General features: G+C 42.2%; 1 pseudogene; it reads left to right on the top strand.

Moving 5' to 3' along the window:
• Positions 1-24715, top strand: part of LOC147463913 (uncharacterized) — a 60259-nt pseudogene that overhangs the window by 35006 nt on the left and 538 nt on the right.

Here is a 24715-nt window from a genome sequence, read left to right on the forward strand (position 1 = left end):
CTATTTGATAAAATTTTGCTATGAAGCATCTATAGTACGCACACATACCAATAAAGCTTCTATCTCATGTAGATTCCTTGGATTAGGCCATGCTTTTATTACCTCTAACTTTCGTGCATCCATATTGATACCATCTCGAGAGATAATATGACCTAAGTATTGAATCTCTTGAAGGAAAATTTCGATTTTCTTTTGGTTGAAAAAAAGCTTGTTCTCCCTCAATGCTCGAAAAATCACTTGGAGATGTTGATTGTGTTCCTCCAAGGACTTGGAGTAGATGTTGATATCATCAAAGAACACTCCAGTGAACTTGTGGTAGGGTCTAAATATTTTCTCCATCAAACAATTGAATGTGACTGGTGCATTGGTCAAGCCAAAAGGCATGACTAGATATTCATAAAGACCAAACGTTGTACGAAACGCGGTCTTTAGGATATCCTCATCCACTATCCTTATTTGATGATAGCCACTTTTAAGGTCAATCCTACTGAGGTAGGTAGAGTCTTGTAGCTTATCAAACAGATCTTCTACCCCAGGGCACGGGAAATCTGTTTTTGATACTAATATGGTTTAGTGCTTGATAGTCCACACACACATGGTATGTACCATCTTTCTTTTGCACTAAAAGGACTGGAGAACAAAAGGGAGAGGAGCTAGACCTCACCATCCCTTTGTCTACCAATTCTTGTACTTGCAACATGATTTCCTCTTGTTAAGCTTGGGAAACTCGATAAGGAGGCTTGTTAGGTGGTGGGCTTCCTGGTAGGAGCTCAATTTGATGGTCAGCATCCCCTCATTTTAGAGGTAATTCCATAGGGATATCATCGATAAAAACATCTTGGAATCCATTTAGAAAAGTAGACAAGTCTAACTCTTCTTGATTCCTACCATTTTCATTTGATAAATCGTTAGCGTCATTAGTGGATTCTTTGACAAAAATCATGTACCCAAAAATCGAGCTTTTCATTGACTTATCAAAAGCTGATGAATTTACAAGTGGTATAGTACGACCATACTCATTAGCATCTATATGCATGCTCTTTCTTATGTAGTTGAAGTAGATTCTCCTTTCATGGAACTTCATGTTGGTAGCCATGCAGTTAAACCATGGTGCCCCTAGGATAACATCCTCATGTTGGAGAGGAGAGATGAAAAAGTCTTCTTTGTCGACATAGCTTTGGACATGAAGCCTCAACTTCCCAATCAAGGGAGTAAAAGAGGCTTGCTTTCCCTTGAAAAATGTGTCAACAGATACAGTATCTCCCATCTCAAAAGCTTAAAAGCCCAACTTGGTGGCGAACTCCGTTGATATGAAGTTGTGAGTAGAGCCAAGGTCAAACAAGATGAAGGCATCATGTTCCCTTACCTTTCCACAAGCATAGGAGAGAGGTGATCCTTTGCACAATGAGCATCCGCTTTTGGAGCTTCGATGGTGGAAGCTCTAGGAGTCTCACTACGGGCATTTCTCTTGGGGCAAGAACAATAACCATCTCCTTGCTCCCCACACTTAAAACACTCATCGTCCTTGCAAAAAGCTTCAAGATCTTCAGGAGAGAGTTTGTTTTACCTTTGTAAACTCCCTTCTCATTGACCCAATTGTTGTTGTAGTTGTTATGGAATTGCCTTGGGAAGAACTTTGGGCATTGGTTTTCCCCTTTGCATCACTTTTGTCTTTGTTTTCCATGGGCTTGACATTCTGTCTAGCCCCTTGTTGAAAATTGATGCAAGAAGCAACCATGGTGTGATGGATTACTTTGGTGATAGAACCAGGCCATTGGGAGTTAACATACTCGGCCATTTCTTTAGGTAATCCCACACAAAATTGTTTCTTTTTCTCGGCAAATCCTATCTTTGGAAAGACAATAGCCTTGAGATGTAAATCCCAAAACTTGTCCACATATTTGTGAATAGACTCATGGGAGAGAAGCTTCAAACTGCACCATTCAATAAGTACGTCCTTTGCATCACTTGCAAGAAATTGCTTCATGATGGAAACTCTTAGAGTTCTCCATGTCTTTGGGGCTTCACCATTGCCATGAAGGCTAGCCCACCATTGACGAGCCGATTTCTGGAAGTGCATAGCTACATGGTGTAGCTTGGAGGACTCCATGAAGCCCTCGTCTCCAAAGGCCGCATCAAATTGCTGGATGAAGACCAATACTTTGTCGGTGGCACCAAAGGTGCCATCATAGGTGAGAAAAAAGATACTCTTTGCTCCCTCTTTGAACTTCTTGAGTTTTTGTGACCTTCACCATGCAGGGTATGGTTTGCGATGTCCTCCCCTCTTGTATTCTCTAGGAGAATAGCCATAGCTTTTGTTTGGAAGAGGAGGAAGGTGAAGAACAAGGAGAAGAGGGTGACCTCTTTCTTGACCTTTTCTTCCTTTTTTTTCTCTCTTCCCTTTTAGAGTGACGAGGAGAAGGAAAGTGTGTTGATCGTTTCCTTGGGAGGAGTTGGCGATCGTCTAGACCGCCGTCTTCATGGAGCCACATCTTCAGAGAAACTTAGGGATTCATTACTTTCTTGTTCTTTGGATTCCTCCTCTCGTATGGGAGAGAGTCTTCTTTTGGGGGTCTCATCAAGAGGCCTCCTAAGCTCTCTCTCCTCTTCGAGAGGAAGGGGAATCCCATAAGCACAAAGTTGTTGAGTAACTTCGGCTTGCAAAGCAAAGTTTCCCATAGCTTGCTGCAACCAAGTAACAAGATAATTGACAAACATGGGGTCATCATCATTAGCATCTTCATGTGAAAAATCAAAGTTATCAATGTTCATTCTACTCTCTTAGTTATTGTCAGCCATGCTAATTATACATGTGTTTACTTAGTGTACTCTTTGGCAATTCAAAACCTTAGTTGCTACTCCTCTTAGCCTTTGAAAATCATCACTTAAGTATCTACACCCACGACTCAAATTGGTTAACTATAGAGAGTAGTGGAGTGGGTCTAATATTGCAGAATTGTCGAGGGCTAGCTCCTTTTGGACTTCTTATCGCTCAATAATGGCAAAGCAGTAGGCAAGTCTAAAAAAACCCCATTATTAAGACCAAAGCTCTCGAGGTGTGCACCATATCCCACATAGTGGGCTCAACAAAACCGATAATAGATCCCAATCCCACTTACCCTAATATAATTAACAAAATCAACCATTGATAGGCTACTTAAGGACCTCTCTTCTTAAGCAAGAAAATAGAAACCAAATGCTCTAATACCAATGTAATGGAAATGGCCTATGAACTTTGAGAATAGTGGAATTAAGAGAATTAGAGTGAGCATTTGTTTGCGGGTCGCCGTGATGGACGTCCATAGCATAGCTCTCAAGCATCAACATATTTATCAATACAGGGGAAGCGACTCGGATGAGGCATGGGAACTCACTAGGGTGTCAATCCTAATGAAGTGAACTCGAAGAGATGCAAATTACTAATTCTACAAGTAAATCAAACGCATTACTACCAAGTAATCTGCCTATGTCCTCCTACACCGTTCTTCAGACATCAAACCCGTTTACCATGCAAATCATGTCGGAATCGCACGAAACTTGAAGGGAAGCTACAAGGGGGTTATCAGGAACATATCCTATCACTGTCACAGCATTCTGAATAGGTACAACGATCGCGATCGTTCGTCCCAAAGTCAGCAAAAACAGCGAACAGGTGATCCTAATGGGTCGTTTTAGGGTCCCTGAAGCCTCTCCTAGGGTCAAAACAACATAAAACACGCATATAGACACTCAAAACAGTGATTTAAGACCTCAAACTTGTAGTTGAAAACCTACACCGAATCTTGAATGATTACACTTGAATGAAAGAGCGAGAGGAGAGGAACACAATGCAATAAGCAAATCTGAATTTGGATTACCGTAGCCGCAATGGCGAAGATTACAAGGTTGAACAAGAAGGAGCTGTCAAACGTGCGTTGTCTTCTCAGTTCTCCATTAAAAAGATTGTCCTCAAACTTACAAAAATTGACCTTTATAGATTAGGTCTTTACAAAATGGCTTGTCCGGCCACAAGCTCCCACCTCTAACTGGATCTCTAATATACAATTGCTCCCATAAGAATAATCATACATCCTTTGACAATTTCCCGGCTTAGAGATGCTTCTTTACAAAAGAATTTTACAATGGTTTCTTAGAAAAATATGATCCTCTGGCCACGGCCGCTAGTTGCTTCGTCCGCCAAACACTCCCCCCTTCCTTATCCTTGCACGCCCTCGTGCATGTTTAGTGCTTTGGCCGTTGATGTGGCTCTAATGAAAGCGAGTGTCGCTGAAAAACCTCTTGTTTGCAGGACGGCTTCGAGGGCTTCTTGATGCTGTCAGAATGGATTTTCCGATAACATGTGTTGGTATGCTACGTACCTTGCCTTGAGGTCCTTCGCCATAGGATGGAAAATCCTTGAATCCATTTTGAAGAATCCTGTGAGACGAAGGCCTCTTCAAATGTCTGCAAGTAATGTGAGGGCAGGTACATTAGCCTTGAGTACATGGCCATCAAGATGTGTCGTGGCGGTGAATCCTGTAGATTCCAGCAGATGCCTCTGTGTCCTTCCAAGAACAGATTCCACGGATGATCGTCGCCTTCAGTGTCTTTAAACACCTGGATGCAGGTGACGATCATCCAGGCTATCTTTACTAACATCTGGCATGCCAAATCGGGGATATCCCGTAGCAAAGTGACTGTTGATTTTAGTGTGCTGACCATGTAGGCCATCGTAGGGGGTTACTGCACTTTCAGAACCGGGTAATTCAACTTGTGCAGCCTTGACCCCTTCCATGTGGTGAAATCTTTCCAAGTGCGTCTTCGAGGGACTGTGCAGAATGTACGATCTATTTGTATATGTTGAGGAGCGTTATGGTAATTTGTTAGATCCTGTGGCCTTTTGTCCAACTACTTCTGCCTCCACTTGGGGTGGTCATCAACAAGCATCTGAGCTTCTTCCACTGTGAGTGCAATGCCTTCATAACCCCCTTCTTTGTTTCGTGGCAAGACTGGCCGCATCTTTTCTTTCCACAAAATTGCCTCATGGCATAGCAGAGGAAACGGGAGGTACTCATGGACAAATCCTTCCACCTGCTCTTCTGGTTGTAGGTATGCTAGGGTTGCTGACTCCAGTATCTTCTTTTCGTAGAGCATGTACTCCTTGGCTGGCCCCTCTGGCATGTCCTAAATGCTCTCATTGAGCTCATCTCTTATATCCAGATCGGGCCCTTCAAATTCCTGCTCTTGTTGCCCTTGGTGTGATGTTCTAGGCAAATCTGGCACTTGTTGTCCAGGCAGCAGTTGTGGTTGAGTATGGGCTTTATCTGCTTTGATTTGTTGTTGAAAAACCAGATCTTATTTTTCCTTTAGCAGCGTGTCACCGATCTGCTTCTGAATCTGTAGTTCAGCGCTTGCTTGAGCTAGTTGTTGCTCCATTTCTTTTAACTTTAGCTCATTTACCACCGTCTGGGCTACCATCCCTGATATGAGTAGCTGCCTTTGAAGCTTCTCTTACTCTAGCTCTGCTTTTAGCGCTGCTATAGTGTTCACTTCCGTGGAATCGTCAGATGTGGAGACAAATGCCCCAACAGGTTCCTGATTCGCCATTAAAGTCGTCAGAGTGCCTTTGACAGTGTTGAAGGAACTGCTGAGTCTTTGGAATCTTGCACTCTCATAGGCAAGCTACTATGTTGCTTTCTGGACTCTTGCCGTCAGCTCTTGGCACTCCTTCTCTTTGGCTGTCAAGTCTGTCCTGACGTCCACCAAGTCTTTGATTAGAGACTGAGCCTGCTATTGCTCAAGGTCTCTTTCCTCCATTGTGCGTTCTAGTTGCGTCCTCAGGCTCTCTAACTCTTCTTGCCCTGATGCTTGCTTTTGTTGGGCTTCCTGTACCTGCCTTTCCTTTTCACTCAGCACCACATGCTGACATTGGAATTGCCGTTCTAATTCCCGTAGAGTTTGCTTGTAATCAAATCCAGCCACCGCCTGGCAGGCTTCTTGGTATCCGATGGATTCTGTAGGTGGTATAACTTCCTTTTGCGAGGTTGGGGGGGGGGGGGGGGGGGGGGGGAGTTGGCTGTTTTTTGTTCGATGGAGAAGGGGGAGGAGGAGGAGATTTTGGTGTTGGAGGAGGTGATTTTCTAGGCAAGGGAGGAGGTGATTTGGGCGAGGGAGGAGGCGGACTTGATTCTTCTCGTACATGTCTCTTCTTGGAAGTCTCTTCTCCTTGTTGTGAAGCAGATGCTTCCGCTTTTCTTTTATTTAAAATCCTGATTATTCTTTGGCGGGTGAGATCCGCCCGTTGCGCTTCCAGATTCCTATCTCTTTGGATCTTTTTAAGCTGTTCCGCCTGATTTGTCTCATCAACTGCGTCTTTCTCCTTCGTTCCTTTAGTGGACTACGAAGAAATGTCCACTTCCGCAGCCTTTTTTTATGCTTCTAACCTTTGCTTCGTAGCCCGTAGGCGAGTTGCATTTTCGATCCTTTCTTGCCTTTCCCTTTCGAATCTTCTTTTTTGTGCCTGTTGTGTTTCAGCCGCTCGAGCCTGTCTGTCAGCCCGCAATTTGGTTCATCTTTCCTCGACTCTTTTTTGAGCTTCCGCATATGCTTTTTGCATGTCCGACTGCGGTACTGCACTTCTCTCACTTCTTTTTCTCTCTAGCAGCTTTGTGGAGTCTTCCTCCTCGCTTTCCTCAAACTCTAAAGGCACTTTGTCTTTAGAATCTTGAGACTTTCCTTCATCATCTGTCTTCGATTTTTCTTCATCACTCGAACTTTTATTGGTGGCCTTTGCTGAGCACGATGATGTCGCGCCAGGGGTCGTCCTTACGGAACGAGCAACCAGCTTGGCTTTCTGGATCAGGGCCATTTGAGAGCTGGCAGCTGGCAGCTAGCAAATCTTCGATCATTCCCAAAGCCTGGTATGCTATTCTGGTTAGCATCGGCCCTGCACTCATGTAGCTTTTTTTTTTTGCCGAGCTTTTCAAATTCGCTTCAATCAGATTGTCCAGAATGTAAGAACCGTAGTCGCAGCGAATGGTTCTATTTTTTGCCGTTGCTAGAGCCATGACTACGGCAATGTGCAGGATTGGCTCGGTGTAGCGAGGAGGCTTTTGTACTTTGAAATGCTGAGATATGAATCTCATTGGCAATTCCAGCTCTCCGTAAATCATGTCACTGTATTTGTATTTATTTCCCTTTGCTTTGACGAATGCCTTCTCATTGTCCAGTGACTTTGTCTTTGCCAGCAAATCGTGTTTCCCTGGAAGGAAATGTAAAGCTTCGTTGATGATTTCCTTCGTGATCTTTACTTTCACCTTCGATCCATCCTTGTCTGTGAGCATTGCCTGCCCATCATATTGTATTGAGCTCATGAGCTCGTGGGCCCTCATGTAATCTGTTCCCCATGGCTGTAATCTAAAAAATTTCTCCAAGTGTACAGCTCGCACTGCCTCTATTACCTCCGGCCTTTGGTGGAGATTCCATATCTCCCGTGGCGTGATAGTTGTCTTTACCAAGTCACCATCCGCATCCTTAAACTTCGAGATGAATATGTGGGCAGGGATTTGAGCAAGTATTTCATCCGAGATGTGAGCCTTTTCATTTGTGGCGAGCTGCTCCACTTCATATGGTGCTGTTGTCCCACTGCCTTTCTTTCTTTTGGCGAGGCATTCTGTGTTAGGAGAATCACAAGCTGTCAGGATTTTCCCTTCGTAATCAATCAAATTTAGACTTTTAGTAAAAAAACAGTTCAAAAGTTAAAACTGATCATAACTTGAACAAATTTCATCCATTCTTGTCCATATTTCACTAGTGGGACTAGGAAGACTAGAGCTATGATTGATAAAAATCTGAGCCAGTTCTGGGTCTGAGGTACACCGATCGCGATCGTAGTACAGAGGCCAAATTTAGATTTGATCACATGAGTGTGTTGCCGATAGTTCGAGGGTCATTTTGATCCACTCTGTGTGTCATTTGAACCACTTTTGAGTTTACAAGTCCCATTTCTGGGTTACAAGTGGGGTTTGGACTAGACTCTGACTTTTCATGAGTTTTTGATATCCAAATGGCTTGAAACTTGGTTGGTGACTTGAACAAGATGTATAAAAGGGATCTGATAGGTTTTTGTCAAAATCTGAAGCTGAGGTACACCGATCGCGATCGGTGTTCTGGGTCTGTTTTTGGTGAAAACTAGATGGTCATGAACCCTTAAGCCTGCCAAGCCCACTGATGATTTATTTCCAAGTTTGGACTTAAAATGAACAAATTAGAGCAATTTTTCACTGTTTGACCATATTTTACTAAGTCTAACCATATTGGGTTTTCTTGATGAATTTTGGATGGATCCTTGAGTTAGTTGAAGTTAGTTTAAGAGCTCCCACTGCTTCCATGATGTTCTACTGCCATCAGCTTACTCCATTGTCTGATTTTGACCTTATCAAGCACTTTATACCCTGTCTTAGGAGGTTTTCCAGATTTGTGCATTTTTCAAGCATTCCTTGGATATCCATGTGATATTTGAGCATCCCTAAGTAACCTTTTGGTCTTTGGCATTGGCTCAGCTCCAATTCTATCTTTGTGTGATCATTCGAAACTGAAACGACTATATTTGCACTTGTAGGAGATTCTGAGATCCATTCGAGGGTTTCTACAACTGTTCTGACTCTCAGTCGGACAAGTGTACCTTTCAAACCATCCATCATTATTTTTAACAGGATTTTGGTAGTTGTAGGTCAATTTTTTCCCTTTTGGTTGTGTTTGAAAAATTGGGCCCATTCCATGAGCAAAATTTGTGCATTTTCCTTGAAAATTCAAGAGAGTGTACTTTTAACTGAGTTCCAAGCATGGGCCAAGTCAAAAGTTGCAAAATCTGCATCTGGGGGCACCGATTGCGATTGTACCATGGAGGTCAAAATTGATTTTGACACCAGCAAATTGTAGGCGAGGCTGAGGTATTTGTCCCAATTTTTGTCAGTGAGGTACACCGATCGTGATCAGTGTACCACCACAAAATTGTGATTTGACCACATGGCTTTGTTCCTGACCTTGTGGGGAGCACATTGATGTGTTCTGTGGCTGAAAAAAGTTTTGATTGGATGCCTCTAAGGGCCCTTGACCTCTTTGACCCGATCCGACTTTGATTTGATCCCTTCGCTCGTTTGTGCAATGATTCGCACTTGCATGCATAATAGACTTGATCTTTACTTGATAGGAAACATACCTGTGAAATATGGTGTGAAATGCTGGCTCCGACCGTCCGTACGGGGTAGAAATGTGACAGCTCGATCTAGGTCAAAAAGCTCTCTCTTTCTCTCGCAAAAGGTGAAAATGAACAATGAGCTAGAATTTGGCCTACCTGACCTATATCTTCCCGAGATTTCCATGACACGGCTGATTTTTCTCACCTTTGATCCCGATATAATCTGCATACCACTTGTGGGTCGAACCGTTTGTCATTCCGGCGTCGTATGACCATTTGATGCGATTTTGGCGAAATGTAGTCATGATCATTAAGGCCGAAATTTGACATCTTCAGATTAGCTTCATATCTTTAATGCTTGATAACCTTATCATGATACTTCGGCGTTTGCTTCCAGAATTTGATTCCGACACTTGTGAGCGAGATTTTTTAATTTTTGATGTTTATTAACGAAAATCAAATAAAATAAATTGAAAATACTTATTAACTGGCAAAAGTTAGCCAAAATTATTATACTCGCCCCTAAGCATATATTTTCTCTAGAAGCATCCCAATGCTCCGGATTTTGTCATTACAGCTCATTATTATGCTGGTCGGATGATACAAAAACGCTAAAAATGCCAGGTTTTGATCGAATATGTTCGAAACTGAACTCTAAATAATGAAAAACCACACACATTATGTACAAATATACATGTTTGACCCCTTAATGGCCCTGACTGTTGCTAGATTCACCAATTACTCCCCCCTTCCTTGTCTGAGTCATCCCGGATGAAGGTTGGGTGCATGTGCATGGGTTTTGAAATCTGTGTCTATGCATGGCCGTGTAATGTGGCCCTATTCTTATGTTTGAGACAATGCGTTGGGTAACAATGTGCTGTGCAAGATGCGGGGACTGAAAGTTGTTTTCAGTGGCTTTTGCTAGCGAGGGTAGCTGTTTATGGAAGAGGAGAGCTTGTAGTTGAATTGCTCTTTCCCTGATTGTTGGTGTTGTGGCGGCAACTATTTTTGGAACCCATTTATATGTGGTTTGTTGCATCTTTACAGATTTTGCTTTAGTTTTCACCGGTTTCCAGTGCCATTTGGGAGATTCAAGCTTCTTGTTTTGAGTTTTGGGTTTCCTTTCGAGCTCTGTCGTTGAAACTTTAGTGTTCTCCAGTTTTGGTTGCCATTTCCACTTTGGAGTAACTTCTGTAGGTCTTGGAGATGATGCTGCTTCCGTCTGGAGTTTGTCCTTAGGTAGCCAGATCTTGCTTGGTTTGTTGGTCAGCAATGTTTTCTTTATCCAGACCTTCTGAATAACCTTTGGTGGTGTTTTTGGCCGATTAGCCAGTTGCTTATTGTCGATGGGGATACTCGGCCACGAGTGATCTGTTTTGGCGAATGGAGTCATGTACGCGTTAGAGTCGTGTGTGTACCTTAACGCATGTTCTGATGATTCAGTGACTGCATTGTATGTTCTCATCCATGGAACTCCCAAGCATATTGATTCTCTGATATCTCCGTCTTTCATTACGAAAAATTGATGTGGACAACTATTTCCATCAAGATTGATTGGTAAGTTTACTATCCCCAATGTTGGCATTGTTGCACCGTTTGCTGCTTGTAGATCACAGGTGGATTGCACGAGGGGTTCATCTGTAAGCACCCTATAAGTGGAAAAGTTGACCGCATTGACTCTTGCCCCTGTGTCAATCAATGCTCTTACTGATATTTTCCATGCGGGAGTCTGACATTGATGCGAACATCGATTCCTGTTTCCCATTGTTCATCAGTTTGAATTATAGACAAAGGAATTTGAGCCGTGTCTGCTGGTGGAGGAAGTCTTTGTTGTTGTAAGGTTTGTTTTCTTTTTAAAATCCTGACTTTGGCCTCTTCTTGCGCTTGATCTTTTGTTTCCTTTGCTTTGTTCTTGCGCTCCTTCGCAGCGTGTATTTTGGCAAGCATCTCTGTGGTTAGTGGTATGTTGTATTTCTTTAGTCTGCAACCACTAATCCAGTTAGGGATTTCCTCTCCCTCTAATGTCGCAAGTTTGATGGCACCACTAGATGATATGTCATGAATCACATAGGGTCCATTTCGTCGCTTTTTGAGTTTCCGGGAATGTTGTTTCAGGGAATACATTAATAGCAAATTCCTTGCTGATAACATGTTGATCAAAGAAAGATTTCATGTTTCGTTTTTGCACGTAGATTGATGCAACAGCTCTCAATCTAGTTTCATCCAGTTTTTCCAGGACATCTACCTGATTGGATAATTCATGGCCCGTCCATTCTAATTGTTTAGCGACTCGAAGCGTGGGGATAAGGAATTCAAGTGGCAATATCGCCTGAATTCCATAAACCATGTTGAACGGAGTCGTTCCGATCGATGTTTTGTAAGCTACTCTATATGCCCATAAAGTCGAATGCAGCTTTTGATCCCAGTTAGCTCTCGAGTCGCCGACAATTTTGGTGAGAATTGTCACCAAAATTTTATTCGTACTTTCTGCTTGGCCGTTCGCTTGTGGGTGATAGGGGCGGACCTCCTGTGAATTACCATAAATTCGTCCACCAATAGGATTTCAATCACCTCATTGATGAAGTGAGTGCCTCTATCGCTCACGAGCTCAATTGGTAAGCCATAACTGGTGAAAATGTTCTCATACAAAAACTATGCTGTCTTTTTTGCATCATTTCTGACTGTTGCTTTAGCTTCCACCCATTTTGTTAGATAATCTGTTGCATGTGAACACTATGTCGCATTTTTGGCCAATACACACCCATTCTCATCAATCATTGATACATCTATGCATGCCCATTGTGAATCCCCGTTGTTTGTATATGAGCTCGGTTTAAGTACAATTCCTGTTCACTCAATTCAACACAAAGCCTAAGGATTTGATTCGATCCTTGTTTGTATAGCCTCCCTGCCAACATTACCAATGATCTGGATGCTGCAATGGTAGATGGTTGTCTTATCACATTCATTGACCCAATAGTCAGCAAAGGAATTACATCCTCGCTCCATCTTGGAACCATTTCTATGTTGAAAAGATATGCATCTGGCAAATCATCATCAACTCCTAGAGGGTTTTCTCCATGCATCATTCTAGATAAATGATCCGCTCTTTGGTGTGTAGTTCCTTTCTTAACTACTACCGTGAAGTCAAACTCAAGCAGTATGATAAACCATCGAACAATTCTCCCCATACTGCAAGGTTTGTTTACTAAGTATAGCAGTGCTTGGTGATCAACGAAGAATACAAATTTATTGGAAAGTAAGTAGTGTCTAAATTTTTTCACCGCATAGACCATACCCAATCCTTCCCTCTCAGTTGTTGTGTAATTATTCTCTGCATTGTTTAGTTGTCTACTGGAGTAACTTATTGGAAAATCCATATTGTTCTCTCCAGGTTGTGCAAGTATGCATCCTATTGCATATGCTGATGCATCTACGTGGATGTGAAATATCTTCTCCCAGTTCGGAGCCTTCAAAATTGGAGCGGAAATTAATCTCTGCTTCAACGTTTGAAAAGTTTCCTCGCACCCCTCTGTCCACTCAAATTTAGTTATCAGAGCGTAAAGTGGTTTTGCAATTATAGCGTATGAGTAGATAAATCTACGATAATATCCACAATGGCCCATAAATGCCTGTACCTCCTTCACCTTTACTGGTCGTGGTAGATCAACAATGACGCTGATCTTCTCCATGTCTGTCGAAATACCGTTTCTGGGCACTATATGTCCCAATATTTTGCCCTGTCTTACCATGAAGACACATTTCTTCGGATTCAGGAAAATCTGATACAGTCTGCATTTTTCGAACACCTTGGTCAAGTGCTCTATGTGCTCCAGTGTTACAAGGGAGTGAACACAGAAGTCATCCATGTAAATTTCTAAGAACTGTCTTAGATATTCTTTAAAAGCATGACCCATCAGCCTTTGAAATGTGGCTGGTGCATTTGTTAGGCCAAAAGCCATTACCCGAAATGCAAAAATACCCCATTCGGTTGCGAAAGCCGTTTTATGTTGATCCTTTGGCTTTATTGCGAGTTGGTTGTAACCCGAAAAGCCATCTAAGAAGCTATAAGCCTCTTTGCCTGCCACCCTTTCTATTACATGATCAGTAATGGGTAGGGGATAGTTGTCTCGAATTGTAGCCGCGTTTACTTTCTTGAGATTGACACACACTCTTAACTTTCCATTTTTCTTCGGGACCACCACAATCGGTGAAACCCATTCGGTGTGCTCAGTTTTGTAAATAAACTCTTCCTCCTTAAGTTTATCTATCTCCTCCTTGATCTTTTTGACAAACGTTTCATTGTAAGTATAGGGATGTTGTCTGCAGGGTTTGGCGTCATTCTTAAGGGGTATTGTGTGTTGATAGATATTAGGATCCACCCCCTTAAGATCTTTGTATGACCATGCAAACACGTCTCTATACTGTTTAAGAGTAGCTACCAAAAGCTTTTCCTCTTCTTCAGTAAGATCCGTGGCAATATATGCAAGTTTTGGATCTTCTCCTAGCTCCGTTAGATCTATTCGTTTGGATTTTTCAAGAACGTCGTACGATGTACCCGGTTCCTTCAATTCCCTCATAGGTTGTTGCACTATGATTTTCCTATCTTGTATGGTATACTTCTTATAATGGGACGGTGCATCCATCTTGTCAGAACTCGTGTCCTCATTCGTTTCAAAGTCAGTCATCCATATGTCTCTGAGGGTTCGCTTGAGCTTATTGTACTCTGTTTTCCTCTCTGTTTTGGTCATTCCAGACTTTGTTTTCCCCCCTTTTTGCGACTTAGTCGTTTGCTTCTCGTGTCTGTTCTTCTTGTTGTTTTTTCGCGGTTTAGTTTTGATAAACCGGCCAGTGACTTCGTCTTTGACACAATCCTCAGCTTTGACAAGCTTTAGATATCGCGTTCTGTCATCGACAAGAGGCATCGGATTATGCTTATTCGCCCTTGATTTTCTAGTTCGCTTGGATTTATACCGCTCATGTCGACTAGGTTTTTGGTTATGAAACTCGTAAAACCTGTCTTGTCTTGACCTGTGTTTCCTATTCGTCTCTGATGCGCTTGATCTTTCATCATCAGCCTCTATCAGTTGGATTTCATCGTCCAGTGATGGAAGGTCACAACAGAGTGAATCCATGAATTCTTCCTTCGTTCGATTCCTATCGTTCACTACAGATATCTCGTCAATTATTCTTTTACACTCGGTCTCCTGTGGAGGTTCTTCTTGTTCCTCACTCTCCGATCCTGACTCAAGGATGACGCTAGCCATTTGCAACGTTACTAGGTCGTATCCTTCTTCGTCACAAAATTTCGTAGGTGTACATTCGTTAACACATATGTCCAAGGTTGATAATATTTGAGTCCACCCGAATGGCTCAAATAAATGTTTAGGAAAAGGTTCTGGGAAATAAGCCTCGTCATCTACGGATCTTTCCAAAACGCATTCCTCTTTGATTATCTCTCCACAATCAGATGCTCCACACATCCAGACATGCGCTTTCGTTTGCATCCATGCAGGTATTTCTTTTTCATTTACAGTGGTTGAATTCAATTCTTGCACTGGTGTTTTTGCAACGTCTCCATAGCTGTGATCCTTCATGTTGATCTTCGTTATTAGCTCTTCGTGCCTTAGGTAGATTTGGTCATACCCCCAATCTTGTATCATTTTGAGTTGATGCATAAAAGGTCGTCCCAAAATAATGTCAAAGTTGTTCGTTTTTCCGAAATCCACCACAGCAAAGGTGTGCTCATAGTTAATTCCACACGAAGTTACAACTATTTGATCCAGGATTCCCAATGGTCTCTCTACATACCCATCTACGAGTTGCATTTTCATTCTCGTATTCCTGAGAGCTGGTCGGCCCCACTTCTCCCAGATTTGCTTGGTAGCAATCGCCACTCCCGCTCCACTGTCTAGGATAGCTATCATTTTTATATTCTGATATTCCACAGGTAGGGTTGTATTCCCCTCTTCGCCTTCACAGTAATCTCCGACCTTGTTTATGGGCACTGGTTGGGCTTTGGGTTGACTTTCCCGTTTGTTTTCTTCTCCCGTAGGGTTTATCGGAAGAGGAATCTTTACTCCCTTATGCTCCAAATGTTTCCCCATGTCTTCCCATAAGTGTGGTCTGACTTTCAAGAGTTCGGACAGCGTGATTGTGCATGTTATAGGTGTTGACAGCATCTCTTGAAGACTTTTTGTGTCAACCATATGTGGAATAGTTCTCATTTGGGATGGAACTAATCTTATCTCTGATTGTGCCTCATGTTCACCTATAAATGAAGGCAGGGTTTTCAAGGATTGGGCTTTGCTTTCCATCGAAACCTCCGTTCCCGCATCCCCATATAGCGATTGTATATCGGCTGGATAAAATCCGTTATCCAAGTTAATCTCAGGAATTGGAGCAGACTGTAACATCGCGCTTCCGTTCTTTCTATTTCTAATGGTTTCCCATAAGTGTTGGGGCCATTGTTCTTCAACTTCTGGAATTGGCATCATCGTCATTGATTTAGCATCATCAGTCGTGTTCGGTACCACTCGATGATCCAGTGACAATATTGTTTCAGGCTTGGGTTCGTTTACTTGTTTTGGTTCATCGATTTTTAATTTTTCTCGCTCTTTGTGAATCAACACTTCTTGTTCTGGGGTTCTAACCATCTTAGGTTCAATCAACGCTTGGGCTGTCTCAATGAGGTGTTTACACATTTCCAAACGCTTCGTTTCTACTTCTGGTTGAGGATAAGTTAACCATCTTTGCTCTAAAGTTTGGTTTGTTTTTAGCCTTGCTTCGTACGCTTGTAATAGAGCATCTAATGGCTCTAGCACTTTGTCAACCAAGACTGATCCTCCTCAGGACGCTTTCCTCGGCTTGTTGTTAACCTCAGCAGTTTTACTCTCTCTCTCTCTCTTGTTTGAGTTGCTCCTTCGTTTCATGCAATTCGTTTTGCATGGCAATTTGGCTATTCAACCTTCTCGTTTTCATCCTGTCTCATTTCGCCTTCCAAGATTTTCGCTGGGTTCTCACGGATAAGCTCTCATTTTCTGTGGGTATCGGCAACTCGACCTTTTCCTCCATGGACTCGTTTTTCGTTAAGTCCTTGGCTTGGGCTCTGGTTATCGCATTTATTTGGATCATGGAATCGGTTCCTGAACCGCTACTTGCACCTGGTATCACCCCCACAATATTCATAGTCGCTTTTCCCTTGTTGTCTGAATTTTTGGGCAATCTGGCAATATGTGATTCACACCACATCCGTCACAAAACCCAAAAATTTTCACTCTTTTGCCTTTGAAAGGACAGTTACGCTCCCAATGATCCGTACTTCCGCAGCTATAGCACTGTCCAATTGGTGTTTGATTTTGAGGAGGTGGTCCCATTGGTTGTCCTGCTCTATTAGGATATCCTCTTGGTTTGTAATTCTAGTTCGCAATGAGCATTAACGTTCTTTCGTCTACCAAATATTGATCTCTCGAAGGTTGTGCTACATACGTTGGTGGTGCCATACCCTCGCTATTTCCCCACGGTTGATAGGCTTCGTCTGCGTATATTTGTGATTCGGGTTCTGTTGCGTAAGGCTCATTTGGTTCCTCGTAATACGAAACTTGAAGTGTACTATTTGTTCCTGGTGATGCTTCACAAGGTTGAGCATACCTAATCATGGCCCTATTTTCCTGTGGTAATGGAGGTTGTTGACCCAATACAGGTTGAGGTCTGTGTGCTCCTGCTACCAGATTCATATTTGGTCCAACTTCATACCTTGGAGGAGGTGGTTGGGATGGTCCTGCCGGAGGTCCATACGGTCTTTCCCTCACATAGTTTTTGTTATAAAAGCACTCTTTCGTGCTATGATTTGTCCATTTTTGTTCTATGGCGCACCATTTCAGTACTCGTCCATTCGCAGCTGGTGCTTTCGGCTGTTGTGTGCACCACGGCGTCGGATGATCCCCCCTGCATATGTCACACTTCCTCGTCTGAGACTGTCTCATAACTGGATTTGATCTCATATGTTGCTACATTCTCTTCGTTACCTCCTCTATCAATTGATCAGCTGTCGTCATCAAGGATGCCTGGACATCCTTCTTGGTAGAGGGTTCGATTTTAATCGACGAAGAGCCACTGGTTACTGAATCAGTATCCTCTGACACTTCCACATATGCTTTGCAGTTATCGACAAGATATAACGCTTCCCTTGTAACCTGTTGAAACGTGCTACAGGCTTTCAAGTGAAGGTACTTTTTCAAGGTTTCATTCCTAAGTTCTTCAACGAAGAGCACAGACAATCTCTCGTCCTGCTGTAATTCTCTCCTTGGGCACCTCTCGATGTATTGCTTGAATCTCAAGGTTGCTTCCTTCACTTTTTCATTCTCCCTTTGTTTAAAAGCGTATATCTGTGATACAGTATTATGCTTTATACCCCGTTTTGAGAATTCTTCATCGAACTCTCGCAATACATGTTCAATATTTGGACAAGTTTTAGGGTTTAAAGGTTGAAACCAAGTTAAGGCCGTCCCTTCCAAGGTCAACCCGAATCCCTCGTATTGAGCGTGGAAATCACTGATCTGTTCTGCTCTTAAGACTTTCTTAAAGAGAGATACATGAGCATATGGATCCCCCGATCCGCTATACTTCTTCGGCATGCACTTTGCTACTTGGGATGGTCTGATCCGTCTAAGGTCTGCGGTCAATCTCATTGCTCCCATGTCTCGACTTAATCGTTCTCGCGCATCAGGGAGGTCGTAGGTTGCTCTCGTTGGCTCCCCCGCCCCAAATCTACTACTAGGAGGCAAATGTGATGGGGTGGCTGCAAATGTCGGACCTACAGCCGTGTGTGTAGATATAGGAACCGCACTACCTCGATTTGTAGCCATTGATTCTCTAGAATGTAACGCTCCCATGGGGCTTGGCATCGAATAATGAGGTTGGCATCCGCTCACTCATCTCTCCGACGTAGGGTTCCTCACATCTATAATAGAGATCTTGCTCTCCGTTATTATACTGGTATAACCCCAAGTAGACATTATCCGTGTTGATTCTCAACGTTTCGTTTTCTCACCTTAATCTCGCATTAGGTAAGCTCATTGTTGGTGCCTTTTCCTCATGTTCCTCGTCTATTTTGGCTTTTGTGCCCATCAATCTCGACTTGTCTATAATGTTAGGATTCAGGACTACCAAATACATGATACTCTCGTCATCTAGGTACCTGTCTCCGCTATAGATCACAGGCACTAAGTCCCTGAACTCACTTGGTCTATCTTCTATTTTCACATAGTAGCGGTCCATACCATCTTTGTATATCTTGGCACCTTGCTTGTTGTCATATTGATACTTGATGAGCAATAGCTTTAGTGTGGCCGAGGGGTCCAATGGTCCTACTGCCATGTTTTCTCTTCCGTTTATTTTTATTTTTCCCAAGTGTTCTATGAAATACTCGGAAGATTTCTCTGAAGAAGTGTCGGAGATGACTTCTTCAAGGATCGGCTCTAACGGTCGCACTATCCCTTGGTTTACACTCTCTTCCGTCGATGCAACACTCGTTTGATCCGCTAAATTTAGGTGTCTGGTGTTGATTTGTTTTCCCGATCTCAAAAACATGAAGAAAGTGGGATTTACTAGGACTGAATTCAAACCTCTTACCTGGAGATGGAAAGATCTTCCAATTCTTGCGACTGCATGAACTGTTACTTGCCCAGTCTCTGCAAATGAATACGTTGGATGGCTATGAGATCACTGTGTCATTCCAACTGTCAGCAAATTCAACACTTCAAAATGATCTCAACACAATTTTGCTTGCAGATTATTGACAGTATGTCCAATTTGAGTTTTGAAAACTCCTGGTATCTTGTATAACCTAGGTCTATGAGCAGGTGAAAAATGAGCTGGATCTCGGCCAGAGGTACACTGATCGCGATCGTAGTTCTAAGCCCAAATCAGATGAAACTTCAACAGCTTGTTCACTAGGCTATTTTAAGACTACCTGCCAGACACTTTTGTATTTGGACTCAAAAAAATCAAGTTTTTACCATTTCTTGGTTGGAAGTGCCTGTTTTTCCAAATTTATCAGTTTGACTGGATTTTGATGTTTGATTTGGGATTTGAGAGATACCTGGGTTGTCCTGTGTACAGGCTATCCCTCTGTATGGTTCCTTCCTAGTTTTGACGTGTCTTGGTCTACTGAAAGTCAATTTCTAAGCCAGTTTAGCAATTTTTGACTTGGATGTGTATTCAGATGGTTTGACAGGTATTTTGAGGTTTCTGGCTCTAGGTCCTTTAGACTTTAATGTTTGTATACACCTGGGGATCCCACAGATGAAATCTCGTCAAAATCTTGCTCTTAGGTACACTGATCGCGATCGTACTTCTCAGCCCAAATTAGACCAAATTTGGCATGCTTGTAGACACTGATGTTTTAAGGCTATCCCCAAAGTCATTTTGCATTTGGATCACCAAAAGTCAAGATTTTGCAGTTTCTGGGTTTGTCAGGCTAGTTTTACCCAAGTGGTCTGATTTCCTTGATTTTTGATTTTTTTGAGTGTGGTTGCTTTAGACAAAGTTGTTTAGAATTTTATCAGGAAGTCACATGTCAAATCTTATCCAAATCTGACACTGAGGTACACCGATCGTGATCGTAATACCTGGGCCAAATCTGATGAAATTTTGTCTGCTCCCTTTGACAAGTGTTTCCTAGTGTTTTGTGCTACCACTTTGTGATTTGAATCAATATCAATCCTGTTTGGTCAAATTTTCAGAATTTCAGAGTCTTATGGCTTTTTTTGGCCAAAGTTATGGTTTTCTGGTTTCTCGGAATGTGATTTACTTATCCTACTCCTAAGTACAAAAATGAAAAAACATAAGAAAATGAATCAAACAAAACAAGCACGACGGATTTCAGATGAGATTTCAGTACTCAATCGAATTAGAAAAATTGAAGAGAAAAAATGCTTTAACACACTCACTCACAGCTCCCTAAATCTCCTAAGAGAGGATCTAGCCAGTCCACTTGCTCTAGAATCCACTAAGCACTAAACCCTTGTCTAGCAGCCTAACTAAGGTGTAAAATGGATTTGTGGATTGATCCTTTTTAAGGAGTCTAACTGTGCACTCGGTCACTCATCACCTAAGGTGCATTCCCCGGCAACGGCGCCAATGTTTGCAGGTCGCCGCGACGGACGTCCATAGCATAGCTCTCAAGCATCAACATATTTATCAATACAGGGGAAGCAACTCGGATGAGGCATGGGAACTCACTAGGGTGTCAATCCTAATGAAGTGAACTCGAAGAGATGCAACTTACTAATTCTACAAGTAAATCAAACTGGCATTACCGCCAAGTAATCTGCCTATGTCCTCCTACACCGTTCTTCAATCATCACGGCCGTTTACCATGCAAATCATGTCGGAATCGCACGAAACTTGAAGGGAAGCTACAAGGGGGTTATCAGGAACATATCCTATCACTGTCACAGCATTCTGAAGAGGTACAACAATCGAGATTTTTTGTCCCAAAGTCAGCAAAAACAGCGAACAGGTGATCCTAATGGGTCGTTTTAGGGTCCCTAAAGCCTCTCCTAGGGTCAAAACAACATAAAACACACATATAGACACTCAAAATGGAGATTTAAGGCCTCAAACTTGTAGTTGAAAACTTACACCGAATCTTGAATGATTACACTTGAATGAAAGAGCAAGAGGAGAGGAACACAATGCAATAAGCAAATCTGAATTTGGATTACCGTAGCCGCAATGGTGAAGATTACAAGTTTGAACAAGAAGGAGCTGTCAAACGTGCGTTGTCTTCTCAGTTCTCCATTAAAAAGATTGTCCTCAAAACTTACAAAAATTGACCTTTATAGATTAGGTCTTTACAAAATGGCTTGTCCGGCCACAAGCTCCCACCTCTAAGTGGCTCTCTAATATACAATTGCTCCCATAAGAATAATCATACATCCTTTGACAATTTCCCGGCTTAGAGATGCTTCTTTACAAAAGAACTTTACAATGGTTTCTCAGAAAAATATGATCCTCTGGCCACGGCCGCTGGTTGCTTCATCCGCTAAACAACATTTTTGTGAGATTACTTTAAGAACATAGAGGGCGAACTTAATTGGTGGAAGTAACATAAACATGAACAATACCTTTGCAATTGAGAGTATTAGAGAACATGACAATAGTTGAGGGCCGGATTCACTTGCAGCTGGTCTCCCCTCCAAAAGGCGTTTGTATTATAGATTCTCCCATCCAGAGAGACTTGGTACAATACAATCTTTGTGCTCCTTGTGACCTAGGTGATGCAATGAATATGGAAAGCTTCATGCATCACAAGCATAACATACACTTTGCAAAAAGCATTAACTATCCCAAGCCTCGGTCCCAAGGCCTCAAACACCTTCGAAGGTGGAGAGAGCTAGCGGGGAATGAGGGTAAGGAAGAGGAAGAAGAATCATTCATATGAGAAAGAAATAATTCATCACTTATCATCACTCTTCTTACCTAGCATAACATAATAGCATAATAATGAAGATCAAGAAGATGGAAAGCTTAAGCATTGAAGCATGGCTATTGGTTGGATTTTCATTCCATAGTCAAGAGTGTTGGTGTAGGCTCTCAACTTTTCAACAAGCTTGGAGAAGGAGATGGAGTTCTTGCATGTTGCACTTCACACAATGAGTGTGTGTGTGTGTGTGTGTGTGTGCGCAGGTGTGGGAGAGTATACCCCCCCTCTCTCTCTCTCTCTCTCTCTCTCTCTCTCTCTCTCTCTCTCTCTCTCTCTCTTTTGTATTATTTAAAATCATATCATTTGGACATGTGTCCTCTTTTTCCTCTTTGAGAGAAAGAACTTAATTATTTATTTTTATGCATCTAAATTCTCATTGGACCCCTTTAAAGCCTATCCAATAGGATTCAATCACATCATGAGGGCCAAATGGGAAGGATCTTGACATGTGTCTTTTATGCTTCTTAAGATATCATGTTTGAATTGAACACTTCAAGCACCTTAGTCATTTAAGCATGAAAATCGATTATGCCTCTTCAGAGATCATGTTTGAATTGAAAACTTCAAGAACCTTAGTCATTTAAGCCTGAGAAGCACCTCAAGCTTGGGCAAGGTTCCCACAAACATCTTAAGCACCTTAGTTAGCAAGCACGGCAAGCACGTCATGCTTAAGTAGGATTCCCACCTCACTAGCTTACCTAAGGTCAAAGGACTTTTTAACACTAACTTTTGGAGGTCTTTAATGAAGCTAACCCTAAGGTCTTTAAGCTCCATTAGGTAGCATTGCTCTTTAACATACCATCTCTCATTTGGACCCCTTTAACCTTGGCCTCGTGTTGAGACAGATCCATAAGCACATATCTATATTCTAACCCTTGTTCCCGTTTATTCTCCCACATTAAATGATCAGTTTAATATGAAAAAATCATTTGGGCTGGTTAGATGTTACATTTTATGATAGAACATGTCCATGATTTCATTGAGGACAACTCGAGAGACAGCACATGTTCTTCAAAATCAGTACCCCGAGAGGCTTGCATATGCAATTCTTTATAATCCTCCTAAAGTATTCGAAATGTATTTTCATGGACTTTCTCTTGCCAATCTCAAGTTATCCATGGATCCAAGGTTTGTCTGCTCAGACTTTGTTGTCTTACCTCTCTCTTTGTCTACATTCTATGCCCGTTATTTTGCCCGATGGGCTCAGACGTATATATTCTATTGTGGTTGTCTTGGTTTTTTGGTAGTTTAGGGGGTTCTCTTTTCATTCATTTATAAAGTTACTAAAAAAAATTGTGGTTACTTCTATAATGTCGTCACTATACGTGCTCAATCAAAGATGTTTGCTTGATGAATTCTACATTCAACAAGGTGTCCGAAAGCAACAATTGAGAAGGTGAAGTTTTTTAGAGGTTGTTAAGCCATTTCTTGGCCCCAACACTCAAAAGAAGGTGAAATTTGCCTATGAAAAGGACACGGAAATCCAGAACTTGATGGAAACTTTGTTTGATTCTACATTTGGACAAAGAAGTGCATGCAAGTTTGACAAGGAGGAGGCCAACTTTTTGAAGGCAGTGTACAATCATCCACAACAACAATCAAACATGCAGTTATAGACAAGCTTGTCCAGAATTGTAACCCTCCTTTTTGAACTAACTCATGTTCCTTAAGAGAAAATTCATGTTGCTCATGACTTTTTCATATGGGATCTAGGACAAAGCATCCTTCTATGAATAGGGCTCTTTGTCGCTCTGATGATTACCACACCATAGTGCCTTTCTTGGGCCCTTTGAACCTTTCTCTTTATCGCATTTTTGCATGCATTTCTTTTCTTGAAGATGTGTGGGGCTATTGTGTTAGAAAGAGGTTTTAGCAATTGATCTTATATGTTGGCTATGGCGACAACTGCTACTCATCAGAAGTTGAGTTTTTTTCTCTTGGGTAGCTGGGGTTTTTACATGACGATAGAAAGCCTTGAGGATGGTTGATGTAAGAGTGTACCACAAGGCATGAACGCCATTGAAGCAGCTTTGTAAATCCAATTAGCTTCATGGGTATCGTGAAGGGGATGATGATGATGGTGAGCCCACTTCATAGTCAACGTGGAGAGAGCATTGGGGAGAATATGACCAAGGTCTGTGCCGGAGCACAGATCTCTCTCTGGCCTTGCCATAGCCATAAACTTGGAGGAGGAGGAGAAGAACAAGTCCTTGCATATGGAGCACCATGTCGTCTTTGGCACTTATTTCTGCAAACAAAATATACACCTCATGGGTGGTGGTCAAGAAGCTAACTTAGATCATAGCCTCATTCATGCTAGTTTCCCTTTGAGAGAGAGACTCACTCGCATGATACTTAGAGAGAGAGAGAGAGAAACAACCGCAGAAAGCCCTATTGTCAGTCTAAGGATGGTCGCTAGCTTGGATCCTCTACTCAACTTGAGCAGTGCAAAAGCTAAAAGGGGACATCAGAATCTGGTAATGCATAGATGTTTCTCTAGAGAGAGAATGCTCATGAGATGTGGTGAGCAACGAGGTGTGCCTACTACTAGCACAGATGAAGAGAGAAAGCAAGATGATGTTTACAACAAAGGGACAATGTTTGAGGCGAGCATGCCAAGCCACTGACCATCACAAAATGCAAAGACTTGACATCTCCTTACTCTCAAAAGTAATGAGAACAATGGAAACGGAGGGAGTTTCTTGGAGGAAGGTCTACAGAGAGTCCATTTTCTATTATGTCAACCCTTTGTCTTCCAATGATTTGCAAACTTGGTCGATAACATTTCTTGCCCGCCCCTAGTGGACAATTTTCTGAAGGAGTGCACTCTTTGCAAGTGCCTTCTAGGTGTGGGCATGGATATCTACATATACAGGTGATTCACACATACCATACCTTGATTTTCATTTGTTTCAGTGTTGCTTGTTGAGTAAATGAGATAGTGCTTCAAATTTTTGTGGGCCTATTTTTGCATCGTACTAATACCAATCCTTAAGTAGAGAGTATTGGCGAGGTTTGTTTACAGTACTTGTCATAACAACACCAAA

The sequence above is a fragment of the Adiantum capillus-veneris genome, chromosome 2, assembly GCF_014529385.1.
Source record: "Adiantum capillus-veneris isolate H3 chromosome 2, ASM1452938v2, whole genome shotgun sequence".
Classification (NCBI taxonomy): Eukaryota; Viridiplantae; Streptophyta; class Polypodiopsida; order Polypodiales; family Pteridaceae; genus Adiantum; species Adiantum capillus-veneris.